We start from the raw sequence: 22,682 nt of genomic DNA on the forward strand, positions 1-22,682 counted from the left end.
AGTGGGTTGCCATTTTCTTCTCCAGGGGATCTTCCTGACCCAGGAATCGAACCCGTTTTTCCTGCGTTGCAGACGGATTCTTTACCCGCTGAACATGTACCCAATAAGGGTAGACAAGGCAGGACCCTTTGTCCTTTCATCCAGGCCCTGTACCCTTGAAAGGGAGAGACTAGAGATTTACATAAGATCCAGAACGTGTATTCCAAATATTTACAGTGTGTTTGAAAACAGCTCCCACCCCCCCCCAACCCCTAGCATCATTTTCCACCAACTTCACACACTTACTGATGTGAGGATGAGACTGATGATTGTGTAAGTGTCAAAATGTAGTGCCTGTGCAGTATGCCATCATTTTAGATTTCCTCACAAATCCCTGTATTTTGCTCTCTTTTATTCATTCTCTCATCCATGCATTCCTTCTAACACAATTTGATTGAGTAAACATCTGCATAGCTACTAAGTTCCAAACACAAGAAGAGACATAGATCAACTCAGTCCCTGACCTTGAACTCATGGTCTAAAAAGGGAGACAGACAAGCAAACAAAAACATGATGTGAAATATGCTATGTTAGGTGTGTGCCTCCTACAGACATCCTCTATTATGTACAAAGTATTATGCTAAGGTACAACTTGGAACTGTGAATAAGACACAGTCTTTGCCCTCAACTCTTAACAGTGTAACAAGGTTAAGATGAATAGCTGTGATAGGGGATAGACTATAGCAAGTGCCCTTACAGTGGAAAGGAAGTGCAGGGAGAGTTGAGGAGAAGAAGAGATCAGTGACCCCAGTTAGTTTCAGGTCCCAGGTCTGGTAACTAGTTCCAGTTAGCCTGACTGATAGATGCACCCTGTTATTTCAAGGGCTACAGAAAGGAGTAAGATGGTGATAACTTGCTCTTGACAATGCCTGAGGATGGAACATTGGATCTCTTAATCTCTTACTGATTCACCAGCACACTCCCACCCAATACTCTTTTCCTTTCACTTTTTCTTCAGGCTCTAGGTCTGGTTTTTTGTACCTGATTCTCAGTAAAGTCTTTAACTTCCTGACTTATTTAGTGTAGGGCCATCTGAGCTATGCTACTTTATCTTGTACACCCATCCTCTCCGGCTTCCTTCAAGAGGCAGAGAGAGAATCGTCCTTCCTGCTTTTTAAAGTTAAAGCTGTAGTTTTAATCACATTGTTTCTGTACTCTGGAGGAACTGATTCCCTACTTATTTTCTGCTTCAGCAGCATCAATTGCCCTGCTCTCATTTACCTTCACTGTCAGACTCTACCTTCACTGGTAGACTGTGTTATTTCCCTCAAATTGCTCTCCCATCACTCATTCAGCAGGCATTTGCAGATATTTTCTGTATGCCAGGTATTATGCCAGACATTGCATGTTCGAAAAGGAATAAGACACAGCTCCTGCCTTCAAGGAATTCTCAGTCTAATGAGGACAGAATTTCTTTCTGTCTGTAGGTGAAATGCTACAATAGAATTACATACCTCCAAGATTTATGGACTCTGTCCAGTGGAGCAGGAAATACATCCCTGCAGAGGAAATGTTTTGAGTTGAGTCTTAAAAGACAGGTCCTGGTCTAGAAAAATCTGGATCCCATCCTCATGACTCTTCTGTCTTCATTCTTTACATCTGACTCTTTAGGCCATTTACTTGTTCTGAAACTTTCACCTTCCTTGTCTTGTAACATGGACTTTGACTCTGGCTTTCTGGCTGTTATTTCAGTCTCTTTTGTAGGTTTCCATTCTTCTCTTTTTAAATGCAGGCTTCTCCCTAGGCAGAATCCTATACCCTCCCCTGGTCTACTGTTCTATAAGCCCATGTGCGTGCTAAGTCGCTTCAGTCATGTGCAACTCTTTGCAACCCTGTGGACTGTAGCCCGACAGGCTTCTCTGTCCATGGGATTCTCCAGGCAGGAATACTGGAGTGGGTTGCCATTTCCTTCTCCAGGGGCTCTTCCCAACCCAGGGATTGAACCTGCATCTTTTATGTCTCCTGTACTGGCAGGCAGGTTCTTTACCACTAGCGCCACCTGGGTTGAACCCAGGTCTCCCGCATTGCAGGCAGATTCTTTACCAGCTGAGCCACAAGGGAAGCCCAAGCATACTGGAGTGGGTAGCCTATCCCTTCTCCAGTGAATCTTCCCGACCCAGGAATTGAACATGGGTCTCGTGCATTGCAGGCAGATTCTTTACCATCTGAGCTATCAGAGAAGCCCTCTATCAGCCCAGCCAGTCTTAAACTTTGGAGGTGAGAATTACCTGAAGAATTTGTTAAAAATGCAGAGTTTTTGGCACCCCTCCTCTGAAGATTCTGAGGGTTTGAGTCCAGGAATCTGTGTTCTTAAACTGGCCAGATAATCTGATGTGAATATGCTGGGGATCACATATTAAGAAACTTGCCTGCATTCTTTTTTTGTAGAACAGATACAATCTCTTGACTTTCACTCCTCTGTAAACAACCATTTAGCAACTGCGCTTGCTCTGCTTAGATCAGCCCTGTCCTTGAGCTTAAATCACTAAGTCCAGTACAAGCAAATTCATCCTCTCCAGCAACTACAAAGTACTTTTTCTTCCATCTTCAGTGTTTTTGTGTAAGATACCACTAGCATTTCTGCTCCTGCCTAAACCAAAGGCTAAATTCACCTAGTGCTGTGACCTCCCTTCTAGCCGTAATCAACACCGGTGGATTATGCATTCATTCATTCATTACCTATTGATTACCTACTACATTGTTAGATAAATATGGACATGGTCCATTTGGGTCGAGTGGGGGAGACAGCCAGTAATCAGTTAATCACATAAACCAATGTAAAATTATAATTATGACAAATTTTGCACAACTTGTTCAAAAAGAAGCCAATGTCCCTTATATGAAACTGAAGTCTATTTGCATTTCGTATGTTGGATACATAATTTTTTATTCTTTATTTTTTAAAGTCGATGGATTAAGCATTTTAAGTGTTTCTGTGAAAAAAATGCAATGCTATGTATTTGTGTGAGATGCTGCATAAGAGTCAGAAGACCTGAGTTTGAATTGCTGGCCTGCCGCTAACTAGCAGAGTTACCTCAGGTTATTCATTTGGCTTTGTTTACACATCAGTCAGGTGAGATTACTGTTACTTGAAAAATTGATTGCAGGTTACTTGCAAGGACAGATAATGAGGTACATGAATGTTCTTGCCCAATAAATATGAAGGACGATTTTGTATCCCTTAACTGCCGTATCATCTGCTTGATCTACCTGCTGGCAGAGGCTCCCAGCATTTGGCCACTATACTCTTCTACTTAGTTTTTGTTGGTGTTGTTGTTTCAACTTCCACTTAGTGTGTTGATGAGCCTTTCTAATATTGTTAACTCTCTCCAGCCTATGGAGCTATTCTGGTACCTAAGTGAGGAGGAGGGGCGCCTTGAGGGAATTTGTATAGATCTCTTTCCCTAGTTTAGCAATTTGAAGCTGAGTGTGGAGAATGGGCAAGGGAAAAGAGAGTAGAAAAATGGAGAATGGGAAAGAGACTGTAATGAAGGACGGGAAGAAGTGAAATTGGAATGGGATGACATCATCTCAAGAGTTTGTTAATAATATAGCAGCCCACAAAACAAAACAAAACAAAAAATAATAATAATACAGCAGCCCAAGTCCCTACCCCAATAATTCTGGCATAGGTGTGAAATGAGGTCCAACAACTGTATTTTTAGCAAGCTCCCCAGGTAAAAAACTGTGATAGATACAAAAGTTTGACAATGACTGACCTATAGTCATCAAGCTGAAAGCAAGGGAAAAAAAAATCACTTGGGCAATTCATCAGTTTCACCTGACCGCCCAAGAGATTTCATTCTGATACATATCATTCTTAGACATAGATGTTAGTGAGGACACGTGCTTATAACTGGCTTTGCCATTGGGTCCCAGGTGATCTTGAACATCGTTGGTTCTCTGGCCCTATTTTGGCTGTTGGCTAAATAGCATGATCAGACAAGTCTACACTAATCTCATATAATAATGTTTTAAAACAAGAAGAATTGTATATGAATAAGATCTGTGGGGAGCTAATATTCACAATGAGATATAGTCTGAGCCAGGAGACAAAAAACAAATGGTCTGGACAAAAATTCTGGTTTGAGGTTAACTTTTCAGTGCCTTAGTTTCCTCATCTGTACACTGAAGATGATGGAAGTGCCTATCTCAAGGATATTTTTTTTTAGGATGGCTGGAGATAATCCACATATAGCAGCTGGCACAGTTCCTGGCCCACAGAGCTCAATAAGCATTAGAGCTAGCTTTATGGGCAGCAGTATGGAGTGTTCCACTTAATGAGCAGCTGTAGTTGTCTTCAGTTTTTCTGATAAGTGGAATGGAGAGACAAAAGGCTTTTGTTTCTTTCTTTCTGCTGTACTTGCTTCCTACGACTCCTTTGACAGCTTTCTTGGACTTGCTAGGACCTAGCAGCCTTCAAACTCTGGTTCAGTTGTCAGCCCTTAGCTCCCCGAAGCTTTAATTACCCTTCCACTGGGCAAAACTCCCATCCCCTGTTTCCACAGCATCCTGGCCAGACCTTGATCTCGTCATTTTCCACCTTGTATTGGAGTTATTCGTACTTCTGTCTCTCCCACTAGACAGTGAGCTCTTTGGGAGAACAGGCCATGTCCTATTCATTTTTCTACCCTTTGCACCTAGCACAGTGCTTGCCCCATAAATGTTTGCTGAACTTTCTCAGAGGAACATGCTAGGGAGCCAATGGTTACTACTTTTGAAAGACTTTTTCCTGTCTGAGACTGCTGTCTTTATTATTTTATTTATTTATTTGGCTGCACTGGGTCTTAGTTGGGGCATGCAGATCTTTAGTTGTGACACGTGGGATCTAGCTCCCCGACCAGGGATTGAACCCAGGCCCCCTGCATTGGGAGTGCAGTCTTAGCCGCTGGACCTCCAGAGAAGTCTCTGAGACTGCTATCTTGTACTCTGGGCCTTGGCTCCTACACCTTTCTGTTGTGCTGAGAATCATTCAATGCAATTTAGCAATTAATTATATACTGTATACACTATGCTATTTTAATTGCTTCATATGTTAATCTACCACTTATTTCCTCTTCCCTCAGGCATTAAGAGAAGACAGGGCTATAAATGGGAAGTGGATAATCTAGCTGGAAGCCACGCCCAGTTGTCAGTCAAGTCTGCTTATTGAATGCCCAGGATATCCTGGATGATACTATCAATCACCAGAGGTGAGTGCAAATGAAAAAGTATCATAATTTACCACAAGTGCCTAGAACACTTAGGCACTCAGTATTTGTTAAATGAATGAGCAATTTTGTGAAAAACAGTAGTGTAGTTGATTAGACTAGAAATCAGGAGCCCTGGCTTCCAATCAGATTTCTGTCACTTCATTTTGAACTTGAAAAGTCACTACATCTTCCTGGGACACCTTTTCTTGTTCTAAAAAATATGAAATCAGACTAGATTATCTTTAACATCTCTTCTAGTTTTAATATGCAGTTCTTCTGCCCAATAGTTAGGCTCCTCAAGGGTAAACCTGGTAGATATTACCTCTTACCTTCTCCATAGCACCTAGCACACTGTTGAGCACACAGGAGGACTTGAGAAATACTCAAAGTCAGAAACTTCACCAAGATATTTTTTTTACCAAGATATTTTTTTTTGAAAGCACAACCGATGGACTCCAAGTATGCCATGAAACATGCCTCATCTCTAAAAATGGGACCTAAAAAATGTAGGAGAAAACCTGGAAACCTGAATTATTGCATTGCAAAATCAATAAAATATTTATGATTTGAAATCCTAATTTAGGCTCCAGTTGACAATCAAGTGATTTCCTTTCCTTAATCCAAGTGAAAACTTGAGTGCATGTGGGGTACAATTACAGCTTGATCTTAGACTCTGTTCTCTCTCTTACTTGGTAATCATCCACCCCCACCACTTTATTTACCACCCACTGGGATTGACAGCACACTCATTTAGCTCTCTAGCCAAAACATCTCTCCTCTGAATTCTAGGGCCATATATCCAACTGCCTATTTGAAATTGCTTAGTTACCTCAAAAGCATCTCAGACTCAGTATGTCTGACACAGAACTCGTTATCTTCTCCGTATAACCTTGGTACTGGTCCACTGTTAGCTAACTCACTGACTGGTACCTCTGTCCACCAGTTCTGCAGGCTAGAGATCAAGAAGTCATCCTTGACACCTCCCTCTATTTCACTCCTCACACTCATCTCTAGTCTATCAATAATCATGGTAATTTTGACTCCTAATGATCTCTAAAATCAGCCTACTATTTGTTATCTCGACTGCCTCTATCATTTCCAACCTGGACCACTCCACCAGTTTACTGACTTGGCCATCTGATTTAATTTTCTCTTCTAATCTATCTCCAACACTCCTGCAAGTGTCATTAATTCATTTATTCACCAAAAAATATTTATTAAAAAAAGAAAAAGAAAAAAATATTTATTGAGTACCTACAAATGATGTGCCAAGCACTCAGGATATAGCAGTGTAGAAAACAAGCAAAAATCCCTGTTTTCATGGAGTTTGCATTTTAGTAAAAGAGACACACACTAAAAATAATATCTAGGGACTTCCCTGGCAGTCCAGTGGTTGAGATTTTGTCTTCCAGTGCAGGGGTTACAGGTTCGATCCCTGGTCAGGGAGCTAAGATATAAACAGAAATAACATTGTAACAATTCAATAAAAGATTTTAAAAAATAAAAATAATATGGAGAATACATAGTATGGGGAATTTACTTCCAGCATGATGAATTAAGAAAGTTAACAAGTCTTCTCCGCCCAAAGCAACTATGAAGCTTTACAAAACTATCAAAAACAGCCCTTTCAGTGCTCTGGAAAGCTGCCAAAGACATAACACGGTGACCAATTATCCTGATCTTCTTGGTTCTGTCCCAGTTTCAGCACTGAAAGTCCTGCATCCCAGGAAACTCTTCTCCAGTATGCAAAATCAGTTTTCAGCAATGGCCGCTCAGGTTTGAGGGAAAGGTACCAAACTCATACTATGGCTCCAAATACAGGGGCTGAAAGCAATGCTATTTTCAGTGTCCAATGAATATGGTATCAATTATCTACCCCTAGTCACTGTTGCTGTTTTTAATCCTGACCACTGATGTTAACAACCATGATTCACTGTTCATAATATCCCATTATTCATTGTTGTATCAGAGAGATGTAACTTTACATTTGCAACTTATATACATTGTAGTCATGGTTTGTAATATTCTGTCTTTGAATTTGCCTGTGGATTAACTGTTGTGATTTGTATGGAGATAGTGGTACTGTAATTTTTTTTTAAAATTTTTTTATTTTGTATTGGAGTATAGCCAGTGTTGTGATAGTCTCAAGTGAACAGTGAAGGGACTCAGCCATACATATACATTTATCCATTCTCCCCACAATGGGCTTTCCTCATAGCTCAGTTGGTAAAGAATCCACCTGCAATGCTGGAGACCCCAGTTTGATTCCTGGGTCAGGAAGATCTGCTGGAGAAGGGATAGGCTACCCACTCCAGTATTCTTGGGCTTCCCTTGTGGCTCAGCTGGTAAAGAATCTGCCTGCAATGCGGGAGACCTGGGTTCAGTCCCTGGATTGGGAAGATCCTCTGGAGAAAGGAAAGGCTACCCACTCCAGTATTCTGGCCTGGAGAAAGTCACAGAATTGGACATGACTGAGCGACTTTCACTCACTATTCTCCCCCAAACTCCCCTCCCATCCAGGCTGCCACATAATATTGAGCAGAGTTCTATATGCTATTCAGTAGGTCCTTTAAAATAGCAGTGTAGTGGTACTTTAATTTTAAACTTTATGAACATTGTGTTCCAAGTGTTCAGATAAAGAAAATGAGAACAATTACAATACCAACTATAGCTTGACCCAGAAATTACCAAAAAGGAAAACTAAATAAATGACTATATTATTTTGATGACAGATGGAAGGACACATACAAATGGATTAGGGAGGTAAACAATGAAAACAACATACTGGATAATAAACTGAAAAGAATTTGGAACCGAGCATGGCAGAGAAGGAAATGTGTAAGCACATATGGAGATTGAATCTCACAGGTGAAGGGTAAGACAGACAAGTGCTTATAGATCAGTCAAAGGACACTAATGTTTGGTTGAAAAAATTGGTGGCCGCTAATTTACCCTAGGCATATCATAACAAGTGTATGTTAGTCTATCATTCCTATCATTGCTCTTTGAATAAAGTTACATTTCCTGATTCTAAGACAGCAACTAAAATGTCCTGTGGGTGAACAAAAGGGGAAATTTTGGTATAAGATGTTTGGCTCCTAGCAGTCTGGAGTTGATTTTACCGAGGATCTTACCAAGGATCATGCTTTGTATAGTAAATCAAATGATGTATCAAATCATGGCAACTGAAAAATGTTCCTCCTAGCTTTTAGGTACTTTGATTTGAAAAGGAGGATTTCAAATCATCTTCCTGACTTCTTTGAAGATCATAATGAAGCTTCAAAAATAATAAAAATAAAAGATTGTTGATATCTATCTTTGATCATTGTTCTGCATATTCAGTAGACAGTGCCAATGTAAATTTTGGAAAGCAGATGGTTTTAGAACTAAAAATAAAATGTCACCCAGTAAAAGGCAGTCAAGTTAAACAGTGCTTCCTCAATTTCTTATGAAAATTCTAACTTATTTGGAATCCAATTTTGATTTCACAATTTCAAATTTCCTCTGTACTTTTTTTACCCTGAGAACAAGGGTTAACTTATGAGTAAAAAATTATAGACATTTTAGGCATGGATAAGCCCATACAATGAATTTATAGATGCAAAAGACCTGATTGGCAAACAGCTAGTCTAACAAAAGTAGCTTGAAGATACAAAGTGAATGAATGTACATTTTTGGAGAGTTGGAAAATAATTCCTGCAAGTCTAGCAACCTGTTTCCACTTAGTAAAATCTGTGTATTCTGTGCTCAACACTTTTGTTGAGATTATTTTAGCTCTTACAGTTAAGTCTTTGATCAATTTTTGGTTAATTTTTGCATATGGTGGGAGGTAGGGTTCTAACTTGATTCTTTTGCATGTGGATATCCTGTTGTCCCAACACCATTTGTTGAAAATGCCATTCTTTCTGCATTGAATGGTCTTGGCACCCTTGTTGGAGATCAATTGACCATAAATGTGAGAGTTTATTTCTGGACTCTCAGTGCTCTTGCATTGATCAATATGTTTATTCTTTTGTTATTCTCACTGTCTTCATTATTAGATATTTGCAGAAAGTTTTGAAATTAGGAAATGTGAATCCTCCAACTTTGTTCTTCTTTTGCAAGGTTGTTTTGGCTATTCTGGGTCCTTTGAATTTACAGATGAATTTTAGGATCAGCTTATCAAATTCTGCAACAAAACCAGCTGTGTTCTTAATAAAAGATTGTGTTGAATCTGTAAATCAATTTGGGAGGTATTTCTATCTTTGCAATATTAAGTCTTCTGATCTATGAGCATGGGGCCATTTTTAATATTTTAGGTTTTTTAATTTCTTTTTTTAATCCAATTTATTTTATTTACCATTTTTTAAATTTTAATTGGAGGCTAATTACTTTACAGTATTGTGGTCATTTTTGCCATACATTCACATGAATCAGCCGTGGGTGTACATGTGTTCCCCATCCTGACCCTCCCTCCCAACTCACTCCCCATCCCACCTTTCAGGGTCATCCCAGTGCACCAGCCCTGAGCACCCTGTCTCATGCATTGAACCACAGTTTTCAGTGTACAAGTCAGCACATTTTTTGTTAAATTTTTTCCTAGGTATTTTATTCTTTTTGATGCCTTTGTGAATGGAATCATTTTATTTTTTTAATTTAAGTACAGTTGATTTACAGAGTTGTGTTAATTTCAGCTGTACAGCAAAGTGGTTCCATTATGCATATATATGCATTCTTTTTTATATTATTTTCCATTATGGTTTATCACAGGATATTGAGTATAGTTCCCTTGCTATACAGTAGGACCTTGTTTTTATCCATTCTATATATAATACTTTGCATCTTATGGAATTGTTTTCTTAATTTCACTTTCGATTTGATCATTGCTAGTGTATAGAAATACATGTGATTTTTGTATCTTGGATCTGTGTCCATGACTTTGCTGAACTCATTTATTATTTCTAGTAGGTTTTTAATGTGTTTGTTAGAATATGCTATATATAAGATCAGTTCAGTTCAGTTCAGTTCAGTCGCTCAGTTGTGTCCAACTGTTTGTGACCCCATGAAGTGCAGCACACCAGGCCTCCCTGTCCATCACCAACTCCCAGAATTTACTCAAACTCATGTCCATTGAGTAGGTGATGCCATCCACCCATCTCATCCTCTGTCGTCACTTTTTCCTCCAGCCTTCAATCTTTCCCAGTATCAGGATCTTTTAAAATGAGGGAGTTCTTCGCATCAGGTGGTCAAAATATTGGAGTTTCAGTTTCAACATCAGTCCTTCCAATGGATATTCAGGACTGATTTCCTTTAGTATGGACTGGTTGGATCTCCTTGCAGTCTAAGAGACTCTCAAGAGTCTTCTCCAACACTACAGTTCAAAAGCATCAATTCTTCAGCACTCAGCTTTCTTTATAGTCCAACTCTCACATCCATACATGACTTCTGGAAAAACCATAGCTTTGACTAGACTGACCTTTGATGGCAAAGTAATGTCTCTGCTTTTTAATATGCTGTCTTGGTTGGTCATAACTTTCCTTCCAAGGAGCAAGCATTTTTTAATTTCATGGCTGCAGTCACCATCTGCAATGATTTTGGAGCCCAAAAAAATAAAATCTGCCACTGTTTCCACTGTTTCTCCATCTATTTGCCATGAAGTGATGTGACCGGATGCCATGATCTTAGTTTTCTGAATGTTGAGCTTTAAGCCAACTTTTTCACTCTTCTCTTTCACTTTCATTAAGAAGCTCTTTAGTTCTTCCCTTAAATCTATTTCTCATTTCCACTGTATAGTCATAAGGGATTTGATTTAGGTCATACCTGAATGGTCTAGTGGTTTTCCCTACTTTCTTCAATTTAACCCTGAATTTGGCAATAAGGAGTTCATGATCTGAGCCACAGTCAGCTCCCAGTCTTGTTTTTGCTGACTGTATAAAGCTTCTGCATGTTTGGCTGCAAAGAATATAATCAATCTGATTTTGGTATTGACCATCTGGTGATGTCCATGTGTAGAGTCTCCTCTTGTGTTTTTGGAATAGGGTGTTTGTTATGACCAGTGCGTTCTCTTGACAAAACTCTATTAGCCTTCACCCTGCTTCATTCTGTACTCCAAGGTCAAATTTGCCTGTTACTCCAGGTGTTTCTTGACTTCCTACTTTTGCATTCCAGTCCCCTATAATGAAAAGGACATCTTTGGGTGTTAGTTCTAGAAGGTCTTGTAGGTCTTCATAGAACTGTTCAACTTCAGCTTCTTCAGCATTACTGGTCGGGGCATAGACTTGGATTACTGTGATATTGAATGGTTTGACTTGGAAACAACTAGAGATCATTCTGTGATTTTTGAGATTGCATCCAAGTACTGCATTTCAGACCCTTCTGTTGACTATGATTGCTACTCCACTTCTTCTAAGGGATTCCTGCCCACAGTAGTAGATATAATGGTCATCTAAGTTAAATTCACCCATTCCAGTCCATCTTAGTTCGCTGATTCCTAATATGTCAATGTTCACTCTTGCCATCTCCTGTTTGACCACTTCCATTTTGCCTTGATTCATGGACCTAACATTCCAGGTTCCTATGCAATATTGCTCTTTACAGCATCGGACCTTGCTTCCATCACCAATCACATCCACAACTGGGTGTTGTTTTTGCTGTGGCTCCATCTCTTCATTCTTTCTGGAGTTACTTCTCCAGTGATCTCCAGTAGCATATTGGGCACCTACTGACGTGGGGAGTTCATCTTTCAGTGTCCTATCTTTTTGCCTTTTCATACTGTTCATGGGGTTCTCAAGGCAAGAATACTGAAGTGGTTTGCCATTCCCTTGATAAGATCAAATTATCTGCAGAGATAATTTTGTTTACATTTTCATTTCCTATCTGGAGGCCTAGTTTCCTTGCTAAAGCCCTGGTTAGAATCACCAGTACAATATTGAATAGAAGAGATGTTGTTTATGGATGAAAACTTGCAACTTGTAGGTAAATAAAACCTAGAAATGTAATACACAGTATAGTGAATATGGACAACAATATTGTATTATGATCATCAAACTTGCAAAGAGACTAGATCTTAATTATTCCCACCACAAAAAAAGAAATGATAATTATGTGATGTAAGAGAGGTGCTAACTATCCCTACAATGACAATCATATTACTATGTATATATGTATAGCGCAGTGTTATATATCAAATATATTTCTTTTTAAAAAATATTTATTTATTTAGCTTAGTTGTGGCACATAGTATCCAATTCCTTGACCAGGGATCCATCCTGCGCCCCCTGCATTGGGAGTGTAGAGTCTTAGCCACTGGACCACGAGTGGAGTCCCTACGGCAAATATATTTCAATAAAAATTGTTGAAACATGTGGTTGACTACTATTGACTTGAGCAGACATCCATGTTTCATTCCTGATCCTAGGGAAAAACTTTTAATCTTTCATCATGAAGTATGATGTTAGTTGTGGGTTTTTCAAAGATATTCTTCATTAGGTCGAGAAAGTTTCCTTCAATTCTTAGTTTATTGACCCCTTTTATCATTAAGGGATGGTGAATTTCATCAAATACTTTTTCGGCATCTATTGAGATGATTATGTTACCTTTGTCCCTTCTTCTGTTTATATGGCATATTATTAATACACTAATTGACTTGTGGATATTAAAACAACTTTGGAATCCTGGGATGAATCCCACTTGGTCATGGTGTGTAATTCTTTTTATATGTTGTGGGATTCTATTTGCCAGTATTTGATTGACAATTTTTGTTTCTGTTTTCATAAGAGATACTGGTCTTTAGCTTTCTTTATTTGCTGTATTTTTGTCTGATTTTGGTGTCTGGCCTCATAAAATGAGTTAGGAAGTGTTCCCTCCTCTTCTATTTTTTGGAAGAGTTTGTGGAAAAGTGCTATTAATTCTTCTTTAAATATTTGGTAGAATTCACCAGTGAAGTCTTTTTTGTGTGTGGGTAGTTTTTTAAATTAATGTGTTTTTTTATTGAAGGATAATTGCTTTACAGAATTTTGCTGTTTTCTGTCAAATCTCAGCATAAACCAGCCATAGGTATACATGTATTCCCTCCCTTTTGAAACTCCCTCCCATCTCCCTCCCCACTCCACCCATCTAGGTTGATACAGAGCCCCTGTTTGTGTTTCCTGAGCCATACAGCAAATTCCCATTGGCTATCTATTAAAATGACTAATTCAGTCTCTTTGCTTATTATAGTTTTATTCATAATTTTCTATTTCCTATTCTGTCCAGTACAGTAGTTTGTGTCTTTCTAGTAATTTATTCATTTTATCTAAGTTATCTAATTTGTTGGCATATAGTTGTCCAGGTGGTGCTAGTGGTAAAGAACCCGCCTGCCAATGCAGGAGATATAAGAGACATGGGTTCAATCTGTGGTTCAGGAAGATTCCCTGGAGTAGGAAATGGCAAGCCACTCCAGCATTCTTGCCTGGAGAATCCCATGAACAGAGGAGTCTGGCAGGTTACAATCCATAGAGTCACAAAAGTTGGACATGACCGAAGTGACTTAGCACACAACTGTTCATAGTATATGATTATAATCCTTTTTATTTCTGCAAGGTTGGTAGTAATGTCCTTTATTTCATTCTTGTTTTTAGTAAATTTTTTCTTGGATAGTCTAGTTAAATGTTTTTCAATTTCCTTGAACTTTTCAAAGAACCAACTTTTGGTTACATTAATTTTTTTCTATTTTTTCCTGTTCTCTACTTTATTAATTTCCACCCTACTCTTTATTATTCCCTTCTAATTGCTTTGGGTTTCGAGTTCAGTTTTTTGTTTGTTTTTTAGTTTCTTAAGGGGGAAAGTTAGGCTATTGATTTGAATCTTTCTTCTTTTTTTAATGTAGGTGGTTTACAGCTATACATTTCTCTGTAAACAATACTGTAGCTGCATCACATAAATTTTGTATGTTGTGTCTACATTTTCATTTCTCTCAAAGTATTCTGTAATCACTCTTGTGATTTCTTTGACCCATTGTTTATTTAGGAATACATTGTTTGCTGCTGCTGCTGCTGCTAAGTCGCTTCAGTCGTGTCCGACTCTGTGAAACCCCGTAGACGGCAGCCCACCAGGCTCCCCCGTCCCTGGGATTCTCCAGGCAAGAACACTGGAGTGGGTTGCCATTTCCTTCTCCAGTGTGTGAAAGTGAAAAGTGAAAGTGAAGTTGCTCAGTCGTGTCCGACTTTTCGTGACCCCATGGACTGCAGCCTACCAGGCTCCTCCGTCCATGGGATTTTCCAGGCAAGAGTACCAGAGTGGGTTGCCATTGCTTTCTCTGATATGTTGTTTAATTTCCACATATTTGACTTCTATTTCTTATATGCACACCTATGTTTATTGCAACATTATTTATAATAGCCAAGATATAGAACAATCTAAGTGCCCATCAATGGATGAATGGATAAAGAAGATATATACGATGAAACATTACTCAGCCATAAAAAAAATGAAATCTTGCCATTTGTGACAACATGAATGGACCTAGATGATATTATGCTACATGAAATAAGTCAGAGAAAGACAAATACTGTATGATTTCACTTATATGTGGAATCTGAAACAAAATAAATGAACAAACATAGCAAAACAGAAATAGAAATATAGCGAATAAACGGTGGTTGCCAGAGGGGAGAGAGTGGGGAGAGGACAGAAATAGGTAAGGGAGATTAAGAGGTACAAACTTCCAGTTGTAAAATAAATGAGTCACAAGGATGAAATGTATAGTATGGGGAATATAGTCAATAATAATGTAATATCTTCGTATGGTGACAGACGGTAACTAGACTTATCATGGTGATTATTTTGAAATGTTAGAAATGTCAAATCACTATGTTGTATAATAAGGACTAACATATGGTTTTGGGTCAATTATACTTCAAAAACAAACAAGTAGAAAAAGAGATCAGATTTGTGGTTACCAGATACAGGGGTTAGGGGGAAGGGGAATTAGATAAAGGTGGTCAAAAGGTACAAATTTCCAATTATAAGACAAGCAAGTACTAGGTACGTAATGAACAACATAAGTATAATTAACACTGCTGCATGTTATATATGAAAGTTGTTAAGAAAGTAAATCTTAAGAGTTCTCATCACAAGGAAAGAGTAATTTTTCTTTTCCTTTAATTTTGTATCTATATGGAATGATGGATATTCACTAAACCTACTATGTCATCATTTCATGACATATGTAAGTCAAATCATTATGCTGTTCACCTTTAATTTATACAGTGTAATATATCAATTATATCTCAGTAAAACTGGAAGAAAAAAGGCTTTTATTTCCTTTTCATCTTCTGCATAGTTTTTCTGTCCATTATCAAAAGTAAGGTATTGAAATCTTCAATTATTGTTGTCGAATTCTCTAATTTCTTGTTTCACTTAACTCAGTTTTTGCTTCATATATTTTGGGGCTCTGTTGTAGGTGTATATGTTTATACTTCATATATGATCTTGGTGGAATGACTATCAATATATCATGTTTTTCTTTGTGTCTAGTAATGATTTCTCATTTGGTGTCCACTTTGTCTGATACTAATAGAGCCACTCCAGCTTTCTTATGGTTGCAATTTGCATTATGTATCTTATTCCATTTTTTTATTTTTAACCTGTTTGTATCTTTGAATCTAAAGTGTGACTCCTCCAGTAAACAGCATACATTTGGATCTTGTCTTCTTTTATCAAGTCTGATATTCTCTGCGTTTTGATTGGATTGTTTAATCCATTCACTTTTGATTTTATTATTGATGGAGTACTTGCATTGATATTTCCCTTTTTGTTTACTGTATACAGTTGACCTCTGAACAACATAGGTTTGAACTGTGTGGGTCCACTTATACATGGATTCTTCTCAATAAATGCATACTACAGTTTTACACAATCCCTGGTTGGTTGAATCCTCCAATGCAGAACTGTGAATACAAATGAACAGCATCTATGGAGGGCTGACTATAAATTATACTTGTATTTTCATCTGCAGAGTTGAGAGAGTTGGGGCCCCATGATGCTCAAAGGTCAACTGTAATCTGATGCCTTTTATATTCCTCAATTCTTCCTTACTACTTTCTTTTGCATTAAGCATTTTCTAATATAACAATTGAATACTGTTAATGATTTTTTATTCTGTTTTTAAAGTTACTTTCTTAGTGGTTGCCCTATGGCTTCTCATGTACATCTGAACTTACCAGAAGCTACATTTATACTAACTTAATTCCAGCGACATATAGAAGTACTCCTATATGGCTCTGTTCCCTCTTCCTCATTTTGTGCTATTATTCTTATACATATTATATTTATATATGTTACCAACCCAAACATACATGTTACAATTATCTACAATTTATATCTAGTATAGAACCTGAGAAAAGAGAAAAAGTATATGTTTATAAAGGTTTTTATATTTACCTTCTAATCATTTACTATTTCTAGTCCTCTTCATTTATTCCTGTGGATTTGGGTAACTACCTGGTATCATTTCTTTACCCCGATACAACTTGCTCCCACCTACCTCTTTTGTGCTTTTATTGGCAAATATAGTATATTACATTTTTCTGTGCTAAAACAATACAATTATACATATATTAATACAATTGCTTTTTAAATTAATGAAGAGAAGAAAGGAGATGAAGCATAGATTTGTACTGTCTTTTGTAGTTACTTAATTACCTTGACTAGAGCTCTTTGTTTTTTCATGTGGATTTGAACTAACTTCTAGGGTCACTTGCTTTCAGTCCAAAGAACTCCTTTAGTATTTCTGGTAAGGCAAGCCTGCTAGACTATACCTTAGTTGATAAAGCAAAACAAACTTGATAGAATTGAAAATTTCTCTGACCATAACAGAATAAAACTAGAAACCAAGAAAACAACAACAAAAGAAAACCTTCCAAGCTCTTAGAAACTTAGCAACAGATTTCCATATAATCCATAGGTCTAGGTGAAAATCAGGAGGTAAATTAGAAGATATTTTGAATGAATTACAATGAAAATTACAATATATCAAAACCCATGGGATGTAGCTAAAGCAGTGCTAAAAGGGAAACACCTCTTCAAGTCTTTTCTCCATTTTTCTTTAAAGTTGTCTCCTGCCTTTGTAATTATTTGTAGGAATTCTTTATATATTTTGGATAAAAGCAAGCCCTTTGTCAATTATACAATATACAAATATCATTTCCCAGTTGGTGCCTTGCTTTTTACTCTTAAGAGTGTCTCTTAACACAATTTCTTAAATTTAATTGAGCCCAGTTTATCAACATTTTCCTTTTTAAAAATATTTTGTAAAATTTTGCTTGGTAAAAATTTTTGTAAATTTTATTTTATAAAATAATTTGTAAGTTTAATATTATACATTAATAATGATTTGTAAAAAATAACATGAAATTCACAGTTCAGTATCCATAAAATTTTATTGGAATAGAGGCACAGCCGTTTCCGTATTGTTTATTTTATGGTCAATGCCTTTGGTTGTCTTCAGGAAATCACTGCTTTTGCCAGGGTCATAAAGATAGTCTTCTTTCCTTTCTTGTAAAAGTTTTGTTGACATAGCATTCTCATTTAGAGCCACAATTTTTGCCGTTGTTATTCAGTCACCAAATAGTGTCCGACTCTTCATGACTCCATGCACTACAGCACACCAGGCCTCCCTGCCCCTCACTATCTCCCGGAGTTTGCCCAAGTTCATATCCATTGAATTGGTGATGCCATCCAACAATCTTAACCTCTGTCTCCCTCTTCTCCTTCTGCCTTCAGTCTTTCCAGCATAAGGGTCTTTTCCAATGAGTCAGCTGTTCGCATGGATATGTCTAGACTATTTTTTTTTTATTTATTTTTATTAGTTGGAGGCTAATTACTTTACAATATTGTAGTGGTTTTTGTCATACATTGACATGAATCAACCATGGATTTACATGTGTTCCCCATCCCGAAACATGTCTGGACTATTTTTGACCCTTTGCATTACCATATAAATATTATAATCAGTGTGTCCATTTTTTTAGTGGAATAAAAATAACCTATGCTGCTAAAGAATCTGCCTGCAATGCTGGAGACCTGGGTTTGATCCCTGGGTTGGGAAGATCCCCTGGAGAAGGGAACAGTATTCTGGCCTGGAGAATTCCATGGACTACATAGTCCATAGGGTCACAAAGAGTCAGACACGACTGAGTGACTTTCACTTCACTTCACTTCATTGATAGTTTTTTTAAATTTTTTTTATTTTTATTAGTTGGAGGCTAATTACTTTACAATATTGTAGTGGTTTTTGCCATAGATTGACATGAATCAGCCATGGATTTACACGTGTTCCCCATCCTGAACCTCACACCCACCTCTCTCCCCATCCCATCCCTCTGGGTCATCCCAGTGCACCAGCCCCGAGCACTTGTCTCATGCATCCAACCTGGGCTGGTGATCTGTTTCACAGTTGATAATATACACGTTTCGATGCTGTTCTCTCAGATCATCCCACCCTCGTCTTCTCCCATAGTATTATGATTACTATTGCTTTCAGTTTACAGATCAATTTGATGAAAATAGATACTTTCACTGTATTGAGTCACATAAAACGTAAACATGACATATCACTATTTTTTTAATTTTTTTCTGAATTTTCTCAATATATTTTAGTTTACAGCTCTTGGGCATCTTTTGTTAGATTTATTCCTTATTGCTTGATGTTGTTTGATACTATTATAAATGGTATCTTTAAAATTTTCATTTTGAAAGAAAATTTCATTTCTATTTACTTGATGCGAGTATATAAAAATACTATTGATTTTTTATATTTTTATATATAAACTATCCAGTAGATTTGCTAAATGTGCTTATTAATTCTAATAGATTTTCTGTAGATTCTTTTGGATGTTTTTTTGAGTGCAAATCATGTCATAAGTAATGACAGTTTATTTCTTCCTTTCCTACCATATACTCTTTATAGCTTTTCCCGGTGTTATTGCCACTGGACTCCAAGCTTCGTTGAATAGAAGTTGTGATAACAGACTTCCTTGTCTCAGTCCTGATCTTAGGGAGAATTTTTTCAATAATACATCATGATGTTTGATCTAGAGGGTTTTTTTATAGGTACACTTTATATGATTAAGAGTTTCTATTACTAATGTGCCATGAGTTAATTTTTTCCTAATCATGAATGAATGTTGTATTTTTAAAGATTTGCTCTCCATCCATTGGATCATTCTTACTGTGGCTGCAAATTTGTCTATTTCACCTTTGAGTTCCGTCAGTTTTTGCTTTTTATCTAGTATGGGTGTGTATGGCTTTAGAATTTGTAATATTCTCCAAGTCGACTGATTCTTTTATTTTTACAAAATGTTCTCTATCTCTGATCATGTTTTGTCTGGGATTAGTACAGCTGCATCAGCTTTCTTGTGGCTAGTGTTTGCAGAATATATCTTTTTTCATTCTTTAACTTTCAACTTATATTTAAGGTGTATCTTTTGTAAGCCATTTGTAGTTGAGTTTTATTTTTATCTAGTCTGACAAGTTTGACCTTTTGATTGGTATATTTCATCCATTCACTTTTTTTTTTTATCTTCTATCTTTTTTTTTTTTTAATTTTTTTTTTCCAGTGGGTTTTGTCATACATTGATATGAATCAGCCATGGATTTACATGTATTCCCAATCCCGATCCCCCCTCCCACCTCCCTCTCCACCCGATTCCTCTGGGTCTTCCCAGTGCACCAGGCCGGAGCACTTGTCTCATGCATCCCACCTGGGCTGGTGATCTGTTTCACCATAGATAGTATACATGCTGTTCTTTTGAAATATCCCACCCTCACATTCTCCCACAAAGTTCAAAAGTCTGTTCTGTATTTCTGTGTCTCTTTTTCTGTTTTGCATATAGGGTTATCGTTATCACCTTTCTAAATTCCATATATATGTGTTAGTATGCTGTAATGTTCTTTATCTTTCTGGCTTACTTCACTCTGTATAATGGGCTCCAGCTTCATCCGTCTCATTAGGACTGGTTCAAATGAATTCTTTTTAATGGCTGAGTAATATTCCATGGTGTATATGTACCACAGCTTCCTTATCCATTCATCTGCTGACATCCATTCACTTTTTAAAAAACAACTTTATTGAGATATGATTCACATACTACACAATTCATCCATTAAACTGTAGAACTCAGTGACTTTTAGTAAATTCATCGAGTTGTACAACCATTACCACAATCAAATTTTCAACATTTTCATTACCAGTTCATTCACTTTTAATGAAATTAGAAACATGTTTGGGTTTTTAACTCCCACTGTTTTTCTTCTACTTGATTCAGCTGTTTTATGTTCATTTCTCTTTTTTGCTTTCTTTTACATTAACCTTTGTTGCTATTCAGATTTTCTCTTCTAGCCTGTGGCTTGTACATTCTTTTGTTATTCTTTTAGTGATTACACGTATATCCTTAGCTTATTGCAGCCTAATACAAAGTATTGCTTTTCTTCTTTACCAATAATTTTACATAACCTTAAAGTTCTTTAACTCCATTTACACTCCCATTTTGCATTATTGTCTTCATACTTTAAAAAGGAACTTAATTCACAGAATTGCAGATTTCAGAGATAGGCTAGCTTTCAGGGATGAGTGGACTCAGGATCTTACATCCAAAATAGACCTCTGTCCATCTACCATCTCTGCTTCCTTCTGTTCTGGATTCATTTCAGATAGGCCATCCCACTGTTATATTAAGCCTTGGAATCTCAAGGTATGCAACCTGCTGCTTATCAACCCCAGTGGGGAAAAATGCCTGTACCATAATACTTCCAGCTGAAGTTTCAGGGTTGGTGCTTGCTGGCTTGTTATGGGTTCATCTTTGATCAAATACCCTACACTCAACCAATCATCACGGTATTTTATTGACCACATCTGTATCACATGCCTAACCCTGAAGTTAGAGATTGGAATGAACTCCACCCAAACTCCATGGTGTTGTTATGCATTTAAATTCTCTTTATATTTTACACCCTACTAAGCATTACTATTACTGTTTTGTACAATTAAATCAATCTGTTTTTATTCCAATATTTAGTTCTCTATAACTCTTCATTTTTTCCTGCATTTTTAGTATCCATCTGGGATCGTTTCCTTCTGCCTAAAGAATTCCTTTTAGTGTAGGTTTCCTGACTATAAATTCACTCAGATTTTGTGTGTCTGACATAAAATAAGTATGGCACCTTCGTTTTTCAAGAATATTTTTACTGACTGTGGATTTTTACTTTTGTGAGTCACTTTCCTTCATGCTATAATAACACCATTGTGTTCTGGTTTCTGTGGTTCCTGTTGAGAAGCTAGTTTTCTTTAATGCAGTATTTTATTTGCAAATTACATAATTAAAATGGCATAGTGTTTATACTTTACATGTATCACCTATTTGGAACTGTACATTTCCCTTAAAATGTGTTACTGTTTATAAATGCCCTCTAGATTGAATAGCTGTATTTTTCAAGGCATAATAGTATACTGCTTTAGTTTGTTGTGGCAATATGCTTCCATTTATAGATATTTAAATTTATAAATCTAATTTTTCAAAGTTCTTCAAAATGAAATGAAATGTTTTAAGCATATATCTCTAAATGCACTGTGTGTCTCTCTCTGTGTTTGTTTTATTCTTTTTTTTCTTAAATGTCTTTTTCTGATCTCAGATTTCACTTGCTCAAAAACATCATCATCTACCATTTCATTATCAACTTTCCACATCACAACTCATTCACTCACTGAGGAGAGAAACTTTGAATCTTCTTGGAATCCTTTTGTTCCTCCGTCTATTTATATTATATCACAGAATAAAGGAGGCAGGCAATAGAAATGCATCAGGAGAGATGCTTATGTTTTAGCTATATATCTCGAAATGTGTAGAATGGGACTATGTAATAAAGCAAATGATGTAAGATGTGAATGTAAATCCATATTTCAAATTGTCTTCTTGATAATTAGAAAAACTTTTGCCTGACTTTTTGTTATATCTGCTTAGAGTGTCTCAGTCTTCGCCTTGAAATAGAGATGAAGAAGCATTTATATTAGGATGATGGGAGACCTCTGATCTTCCATTTTCTTTGCTTGTTTTGTGCTTGTGTCATTAGCATTCGCTTCAACCCATGGCTTCTTTGCAAAGATCTTCTGAAATAGTTTGTCCATTGTATTAGAGTTGGTTTAGCTCAAATTAGATAACATTATGCATAAACATATTTAACCCTCCACAGGTAAACTGCAAGACTAAAGGGCCAAGGAATGTGGGAGAACACCATGAGCAAATCATTTGCTTTGTGTAACTCCTCTCGGACCCATGAACCCCCCAGGCCTTGTTTGTGACCATCTGAAATACAGATCCAAAGAAGGTGCTGATGTCAACTTGTATATTAAACATTAGTGAAGCTGACTTTTAAAATTTTCTTTGGATTAAAAAAAAACTATCACTATAAGCTCTAATATTTTCTTACAGTACCCAA

Source organism: Cervus canadensis, chromosome X (assembly GCF_019320065.1).
Source record: "Cervus canadensis isolate Bull #8, Minnesota chromosome X, ASM1932006v1, whole genome shotgun sequence".
Classification (NCBI taxonomy): domain Eukaryota; kingdom Metazoa; phylum Chordata; class Mammalia; order Artiodactyla; family Cervidae; genus Cervus; species Cervus canadensis.